A 9,737-nucleotide genomic window follows, 5' to 3' on the forward strand; every position below is an offset into this window, starting at 1 on the left:
GTCACTTCTTTGCGAACATCCTCAGCCTTCCTGCTTCTCTCTTTTTCCGTTGCCTGGGGAAACCATCTCCTGGTGGGACCCAATCTTTGGCCTTCTCTGCACCAGCGCCTGAGCTGCTGAACTTTGCTGGAGAAAATCCCAGCATGTGGATGGAGCTCATTTGAGGATGATGACCACAGGACTCAGCTGGTCATTGAATGTAGCATGGAGATTCCAATAAGTTTGTTTTCTCGATTTCCGAGACGTTGGCTTCATAACTTCCCTTCTCTTCTCTTCTCAACGCTGACGCCCTCTCCCTACTCCTCATGTGAATCTGACCTTATACATCGTTCGGAAAACAAAAGTTCTTAGAGGGACAGGCATTCCTCTGCACGAACAAAACTTCCATCTCTGCATGGTCCTCTTTCCCAGGACAATGCTGAGACAACCCCTATTCTCTCCAAACACAAATTCTACTGCCTCTTATCTTTCCGAGGCCTTTGTTCCTACAATCACCTTCTTTCTCTAGTACACCGTCAATTTTTTTGTCCATGAAGGTATTTCAGTCAATGTATAAATATGCTTGAAATGACCCACTTTTAAAAATAGCCCTGTGTGCTCATGTCCCTTCAGCTGCTACCAGTTTCTTTGTTCTTCTTTAGGACAAAACTGCTCTAATGAGCTTTCTTTTGCCTACTGTCTCTACTTCCTTACTTCCCATCCCATTAAACTTTTTTATTGAATTATGAAATCTTATGAGCATACGGGAAAGGATAATAATCTAATGAACACCCACCGAACCGACTCTATCCAACCTTAACCTTGTTCAATATTTGCTTCATACCTTATTTCTTTTTTCATGGAAAACAGAAGCACAGATAAAGTTGGCAACCCTTATCTTCCCATGATCTCCCTCCCATCTGCCCAGGAATAAACAACCTGAATTTAGTGTCCATCAGTTCTGTGTGCTATTTCACTGCTGTGTACGTATCCATACATTACACAGATACGATTTATTTTTGTTTTAATACTTTATACAAACTGGCAGTATACTACATATCCTCTGCAACTTTGCTAACTGGGCTATATGGAGTGTCCATTTTCAACGTTACAAGAGCGGCCAAAATGCCTTCCCAAGTGATCGTACCATTTTCTACCTCTATAGCTTCCCTGACCAGTATGTGATGACAGCTGGTATTGCCAGACTTTTTCACTGCTGTCAGTCTGATTGGTATGACATGGCACCACCTTCTTTTAATTACATTTCTAGCACGATTAGGGAGGTTTTATTCTATTCTTCTGTTTATTGGCCATCGAGGAAGCTTCCTGCTTCGTTTGCACAGTTTCCTCTCAAATCCTCCTTCTCTAGTGGATTGGTAGGACTTTGAAAACATATTCTGTCTGCCATCTTTTGTCATTTGTATGCACGGAAATTTCTGCCAGCTATGGCTTGAGCTTAAGTTGTATTTCATCACATGGAAGTTCTAAACTTTAATGTTGTTTGCTATATTGATTTTTTTTCGTTTCTGCGTGGCTGTTCTTTGTATCTTATTTTGAGAACTGCTTCCCCACCCAGAGGTCATACAGATAGCTTCTTATACATTTTCCTAAATGTTTTAATGTTTTGTTTCTCGTGTTGGCTTTAATCTACTTTGAAGTTATTTCTGTAAATGGCTTAAGGTGGGTATCTGGTTCGGTGTTTTTACATCACGGTCCTCAACTGTCTTAGACTCATTTATTGAGTGGCACCTCTCCCCAGTGGGCCCCTTTGTAACATATCAAAGATAGCATATAGGTGGGTCTGTTCACGGGCCCTCTGTTACATTGCTCACTTTGTCCCCATGCCAATATCTCAATGCCTCAATTTCTGTAGCTTTATGAACAATATTGATTACCTTTCTTGTTCATTTTCTGCAGAAATTATTTTTTTAAGTTTATTTATTTTAAAATTTATTTTGAGAGAGAAAGAGAGGGAGAGAGAGAGAGAGGGAGAGAAGAGAGGGAGAGGGAGAGAGAGGGAGAGAGAGAACACATATGAGAGGGGAAGGGGCAGAGACAGAGGGAGAGAGAGAATCCCAAGCAGACTCTGTGCTGCTAGTGCAAAGCCCGATGTGGGGCTCGAACTCACGAACCATGAGATCATGACCTGAGCTGATATCAAGAGTTGGACACTTAACCGATTGAGCCACCCTGACACCCCTGCAGAAATTCTTTAATCACTCTTAGACATTTGCCTTTGCTCTGCTTACCACTGTTAGGGTCTACTTGAGTTCCATGTAGCCAGTTGAAATTTTGATTGGATCTCCATTGTATTTATGGATGAATTTGGGGAGCGTGGATATTTCTGAATGAATAGTTCATATTCAAGACATTATAAATACGGAATCACTCCACACAGATATGGGATAGCATCAATTTATTTTGATACTTTTGAAGATCTTATTTTTTTCTTTAAGATATTTAAACTTAGTTTTATAGGTTTTCACAGAGGTCCAACATACCTCTTGCCAAAATTACTTAGGTAACATACCGATTTTTTTTTTTTGTTAACGTTAATTTTTCTATATTATATTTTCTTATCTTGGCTTCTGGTTTATGGGAGCCAAATGGATTTATACATTGAGATTTTTTTGTAGCAAATTTGCAGACTTTCTCTCTATTCTAATTACTTATCTGTAGATGTTCTTAAGTGGCTTCGCTGGAGACATTTCTATTGTTTGAGATTAAGTTTGTTTCTTCCTTTACAATCATGGTTTCAGTGTCACATGGGAGGATAGAAATGTGCTTGCTTGTCTTGGATTTCTTTTCAACTGAACGTCTCCAGCTTCTCATGATTAAATGTCAAGTTTTTTTGTGGATTCTGTTTTCGAAAGATAGTCTATCAAATTGGGCAACTTCCTTCGTATTACTAATCCAAAAGCCAAGAAGTATTTCTTAAATGACAAATGTACATTGAATTTCATAGAAGTACATTAAGTAGCTATTGAAATGATCATATGGTTTTTCTTAATTCTGAAGAGGTGATTTATATTGATATATTTTCTAATGATAAAACATCGTTGAATTGGGGGGAGTTTGGCCTATCATTTTTCCATACACTGGAATAACTTTTATAAAATAGGGATTAATTGTGCCTTGAATATTTGTAGAATCTTCCTAGAAAATCATCCATCTTGTTTATTTTACTTGCTGTTTGCTTACTGACTCAGTTTCTTTACTGGTGATAAATGTATTTGGATTTTCACTTTTTTAGTTTCCTAAAGCTAAATTTCTAGTGAATTATATACCTTGCCAGATGTTTGCTTATTTTATTGGTATTTTATTATTTTTTAAACAGCTTAGTTTTGCTGTCTTGTAACTTTGTAGTTTATCTTATTAATATGTGATATTAATAACTATGTTCTTTGGCTTGCTTTGTTCCTAATGAGTTGGGCATTTGTCTTGTTAATTTCAGCACTTCTTTCCTAATACAAGTGCTCAAGGCTAAATTTCTCTGTAAATACTACTTTAGCTACATTATGTAAGTTTTAAATGTTCCATTTTCATACAACATACGAATTTTCCTGACTTCCATTACCATTTCTTTGTCACACATGCTACTGGCAATGTGGCTTACAACTGACAAATGTAAGTTTTCTCAATTATTTTTAAATTATTAATTTGTAACCTAATCGCATGATGCAGATTATTCAAAATTCACCGAGGCTTGCTTTGTGGCCCCAGACTTGCTTAAGTTTTGTAAATCTTGCCTGAGTATTTAGTACTTCTATTAGAATAATTTTGCTAATTGCTTTTCTTAGGGTATCTAAATTCATACTATTTTTCCCCTTGGATTTATCAATTAGTGGCAGGATTGTGCTTCATCATATACATATATGTATGTATATGTGTTCTATTGTTTTTTTCGTTTTGTTTTTGTTAAAGTTTATTTATTCTGAGAGAGACACACAGAGGGGGAGAGAGAAAGGGCAAGAATCCCAAGCAGGCTCTGCACTGTCAGCACAGACCTTATGTGGGCTCGATCTCATAAACCTGGGAGATCACGACATGAGCTGAAATAGAGTCAGGTGCTTAACTGACTGAGCTACCCAGGTGTCCCTACCTTTTATATTTTGAAGCCATTTTGTTAGTTGCATACATATTTGTATTCCCTAATGAGCTGAATTTTTTTCAATGGTGCATATTTTTACTGAAAAAGAATTTTGTTTTAGAATCCAGTTTTCTGATATTGGGATTTGTAAACTAGTTTTATTGTGACTGATATTTGCCTGATGTATTTTTTCCCATCGTATTTCTCTGCATTCTGCTATAATGCAATGTTACGAGGTTACCAATTTCTACTAGTTCTTTCCACTCTGCAATTTTTTTTTCCATTTCTGTCTTCCTTCTCTTTCCAGCCTTTTACTGGATTGATCAAATTCCCTTATTTCATCTTTTTTCCTCTCTACTGTTTAATAAGATTGTACCCATTGCTGTTCTTCTGCAATTACTATTACTCTCCCTGGCATTTTAACAAGTGTGTTTGAGTTAAATTCTAAAGTTAATATTTCCACTCTTCCCTGGATCTCACTCTCTTCCCCTGAATGACCCCGTTTCTCGTTAAGTCACTGATCATCCTTTAAATGTCAGCTCAAATGCCATTTTGTTGATGATGCTTGTCCTGAAAGGACAGGGATCTTCTCGGTTTCTCTCTATTCTGTTCCTAATGTGCAGCCATATGCTGGGCACATGCTATGCAACAATCCTGGTTGAGAGAGGGAAAGCAAAGAATGAGGGAGGGGAGGAGGGAGGACAGCAGGGACCCGATAAATCCAGAACAGAAACAATGCTGGATAGACAAAAGGGAAAGTTATTTCTTTCTCATGTTATGGTTTGGAGCTAGGCTATTCTAGGCTGACATGGGGGTTCCATAGGGTCACCATGCATTTAGGCTCTATTTTTTAGCTCTACTCTCTTTGTCTCATGGTTTGTATCATCAAGGTTACCTTACAGTCCAGGATGGTGGCTGGAACTTCAGCTACCACAATCAAGCTCCAGGCAGAAATCCCCATGCAGAGGGAAAGGCACGAAAAATCACGGTGTTCATCGTTGGCCCCTTTTATGAAGCCATACTTGGAGCTGCACCCACTTACATCTTATTTGTCACAGCTAAGTTCCATGGTCTCACCTAGCTTCAGGAATTTCTTTTTTAAGCTGGGCAGTTTGCAATTCAAATAAAATCAAGGAAGTCTCTGTTATTAAGGACCATTTGGATTGCTGTTTGAAGATGGTCACTGAGGTGTGCGCTATAGACTGAGAGCCGCAGGGAGACCAGTATGAGGTGGTGGGATTCGGGGTGAGAGAAGTTGACATTCCGAATTAAGGCGACAGCAATAGGAATGAAGGGAAGGGTCTGTAATGAGACTTGACAGAGGGGCAACAGGACCCTTGACAGCTCGTCTTCCCACTGATTTGCTACAGGATTCAGGAGACGCTTTGCCCATTGGTTTAATTTCACTTAGTAGATACTCTTTTCATTGAACTCAAGGTCATTATGAGTTAATCTCCTCGTTGAATGATGGAATAAAGAGGTAGACCAATTTGTATTTTATTCCTAAATCTATGTAGGACTAACATTATTTTTGAAAATATATTTCCAAAGGGACTTAGTTCCCCCCAAAGCTCTATTTCCAAAGACAGAGGAATAAAAAGAACATGGATTCCAGCATAGCAATTATTTGCTTGTAGACACGAGATACATACAAGGCCCAATGTCAGAAAATACCACTTAGGAAACCATACGGATGCTTATTTCCATGCTATAAACCATCTGTATTTCCTCTAGGTATTCCAAAAATCTTTTGAAAAAAAAAAATTTTTTTTTAACATTTATTTAGTTTTGAGACAGAGAGAGACACAGCATGAACGGGGGAGGGGCAGAGAGAGAGGGAGACACAGAATCGGAAGCAAGCTCCAGGCTCCGAGCCATCAGCCCAGAGCCCGACGCGGGGCTCGAACTCACGGACCGCGAGATCGTGACCTGAGCTGAAGTCGGACGCTTAACCGACTGAGCCACCCAGGCGCCCCCCCAAAAATCTTTTAAACCTAGCTTTTTCCTTCTCCCCATACTATACTTATTTAAAAAAAAATGACTTCAGGTGTTTTGAGCATGGATATTTTTTACTTTTTCTTTTCTTTTCTTTTTTTTTTTTTTGTACGGAAATTGGGTTGGTAGAAATTCAACCACAAAGAAAAGGCAAAAATACTTCCAGATCTCTAATCTACTTTGGTCCTCTGGATACACAGAAGTAAAAGCAAAAGTTTTACTAAAGTAATATGCAGTGTCTTTTGTTACCAGGCCCTTCCTGGAAGCAAGATGAATTACTAAACTTTTCTGAGTGAAAACTAAGTGAGCACTTCTCGTTGAACGTACGCTCGGGCTGTTGTATCCTTCAGTTTTTGCAGTGGCTCTTAGCAGGTGGGCTTTAAGTAGGCTGCCTCCCTGAATGTAGCCATGAGGTGTTTTTCACCTGTGGAATTAATTCCAGGGCGTTCCCAGAGAAGAACTCACCTGGGTCGTGTGAAGGTCAAGCTGTGCTGGGTCAACCTCCACCGCCCAGGTGCCAGGGGCAAAGCATGTTTCTCTGACCAGACAAGGGAAGCTCAGGGCAGGCTCTGGATGGACTTGGGTGGAAACTTAGAGAAATGGAGAGGATGAGTGTCCAGGGCGCAGACTGGCAGAGGGCTGAGAGCAGGTGCCCACAGAGAGGATCCAGTCCTTCTATGTGAGGTCCAGGCACCTGCCCCTTGTACGGTGTCCACGTATGCTCCTTCTCACATGTGCCAGACATATTTTCTTTCTATTGCGTCCTGGTTTCCGGGCTGCTGTTCTTGAATAAAACTGGTCTGCTTACAGGGGAGCGGGCTGCTACATAAAGGGCGGTGGTGAGCCTTTCTTGGGTAAAAGAACCCTAAAGAGTTTCTGGTGAAGCTCCAGGGACTTGAGTAGGGGCTGAGGGCACCCTAAGCTCTGCCGACCCGGAGATGCCTCACCTCTCAAAACTTAAGTCTGCATCACCTGTAGCCATAATCACGGGTCTTTACATACATGAACAACAAAGAGCACTAGGCAATCCTAGCGTGGCATAAAATGGCCTATCTTTTCACCAAAATGTGGCCATCTGCAAACAAAGAAACACTGATGGGGTTGATCAGATGATCCAGCAGTTCAATGAATCCTTAAAAACCATGGATCTAAAAGAAAGAAGACCGGGGTGCAAGAACACTGTGGTTGAGGATTGTGATATGTTGTCCCTGGCTCCTCTGTAGGAAAAGCCAGTGACGATGCAGACGCCTGGAGACCACGATTTCTGGACGGAGGTTTTTCATGACATTCATACTATCTCATCGCGGCGTAAAGATCACAAATATCCAGGTTTCCCTTTGAGGGCGTTCCTGACCTACGGCCACATCTTCGCCTCTTCTGGGTGGTGATCTGGGCTCCGCTCCACAGAGGAGGCAGGGCAGCGACGTGGCTGGAATTCAGTCGGAAGGGAGAGACACAAAGAGGAGACAACACTGGTTACTTATTTCAGAGACGTAAGAGATCCCCCACATCTCCACACAGAAATTAAGGTGAATCAGGAAATGGATGGCGTTTTTCAAGTCACATGAAATCAGCGCCCCACGGTTCATCATTTTCACCAAGTGTTGGGCTAGGTTTCTCATATATATTTTTTTTATTTACATTATGTGCATGGCTCATCAAAATCAGTCCAAGGAGAGCTCTCATTTTATCCTGAAAAGAAGAGAACTAAACAGTTTTGTTTTGAAATTATCACCTCTAGCTTTACGGTGCGATGAGAAGCAGCTTCATGTAGGTAGTTCTTCAATAAGGAATGACTTCTCAAAGAAAGAAAAAAAAAAAACCTCAGAAATTTCATTTGGAAAAAGGAAACATCTGTGGATTCTTTAAAATAATTTTCTTTGTGAAGAGCCTACTTCTGGAGCGCCTGGGTGGCTCAGTCGGTTGAGCGTCCGGCTCTTGGTTTCTGCCCTGGTCATGATCTCACCGTTCATGAGTCTGGAGTTCATGAGTGTGGAGCCTGCTTGGAATTCTTCCTCTCTCCCTCTCTCTCTTCCCCTCCTCTGCTCTGTCTCAAAATAAACTTTAAAAAAAAAAAAAAAAAAAAGAGCCTACCTCTGTGCTGGACCCCCGGCGAGGGTCTCACTTTCATCGCCTCCTATCTCCTTCATGCCAACAGAGGACACACTTACCAGCACGTTGGTTTAAGCTCCAGATGAAAAGACTAGCTCAGAGAAGTAAAGGAGCTTTCCCCAGGTAACAAGGTGAAATCACCAGCAGTGTGGGTCCATTTCACTTTAAACTAAGGATGCACTATCTCATTCTTATTATTAATTTGCTTGCAATTCATTATCATGAAATATACATATTCTAACTGCTTCCTTATAGCCCGTACATTGCATATAAAATCCACTCCCGCCCCACATACACATAAAGTTACATATTAAACATGATGCTATGATCCCTCCTGGGGTATGGTGTAGAAAGCTATTTTCTTCCCAGTGCTTAACTCTCTATATGCCAAGCATTTTTTTTTTAAAGTGTGCATGCCTTTAACTGTAATGACGTTGAGGCGCACTGACAAGGATTAGCTAAACACATGGGTCCTCATTTCTGCCTCCCTTTTTCCTGATGGCTGGGGGCTCTACAGGTCCCCTCACTCACTCAAAGGCTGCAAGGTCAGGCGTAAGGTAGTGGCGTCCCTCCGTTTCCGCCAACTCCCCAGGAGCAGAACAGCCAGGCTAGACCTTGCCCAGCCTCCTCCCAGGGAGGGCTCCAAGGCCCTTGTGCCACGTAGGCAGAAGAATCAATGGGAATGTTAGGAAGGAGCAAGTGTCCTGCGTGGCAAGCCCAGAAGGAAGTGTTAAGCTTTCCATTAAGTCTCGAGGAGCCAGGCAGCTGCCCTGCACCAGGCGGAGTGCCCCCAGCACAACTCAGGAAACAATCCTTCTTCAAAGAGGCCCTCCAACACTGCCATTTCCTCTGGATGTCTTACAGGAAATCCGAGTGAGCCCTTGAGCACCCACAGTGAGAGAGAGAAACTGGAGATTTGGGGCTGGGTTGAGCTTCCACGGAAACCTTCAGAATTGCTTTTATGAAAAGCAATTCAGAATTATCTTTTATATAAAAAATATTTCTGGACTATAAAGACAAATCAATGTCACTTTGTATTTATTTCTATTGTCCTCCTCTTGGATCTGCGTGGCTACTGCGTGAGCCACGACGCCTCACAGCCAGGGATGTGTTCTTTGTTTTAGAGATGAGCTCACTGGCACAGTTAGGGCACACCGGGCCCTTCCGCCTCAGACAAATCCCGAGAACCAGACCCTGTAGCGGTTGCGTGAATGTGGGCCATAGGGGCATCCTATGTCACTGCAGAGGGGAAGCGGTGGGAGCATTCATGCACTTCCTTATGCAAGGGAAACTTCAAAGCCACCTTCTGAGGCATCTGAGGCCGAGATCTGGATAAACAGGGCCCAGAGATACCGTTCCCCACCCCCATCCAGAGGGAAGAGTGACCCCCGACCCCTCTGGGTTCCAGACGGAAGTTTTGCAACAAAGTATCAAATTCTAGGCGTTTTGAAAAGTACTATGCTTTCCAGTCATGAATCTTTTCACTTTTACACTTGCTCCGCAAGGCCGAAAGATCCGACAAAAGTGCAACAAGTAACATTTGGTCCAGAATTGGACAAGT

General features: G+C 41.8%; 1 non-coding gene across 1 annotated transcript; it reads right to left on the reverse strand.

Moving 5' to 3' along the window:
* Positions 1-7,592: 7,592 nt before the first annotated feature.
* Positions 7,593-7,663, reverse strand: LOC122232391. The gene has a single exon (XR_006209747.1). It is a non-coding gene; the product is annotated as a small nucleolar RNA SNORD123 (small nucleolar RNA).
* Positions 7,664-9,737: the final 2,074 nt, after the last annotated feature.

Source organism: Panthera tigris, chromosome A1, assembly GCF_018350195.1.
Source record: "Panthera tigris isolate Pti1 chromosome A1, P.tigris_Pti1_mat1.1, whole genome shotgun sequence".
Lineage (NCBI taxonomy): Eukaryota > Metazoa > Chordata > Mammalia > Carnivora > Felidae > Panthera > Panthera tigris.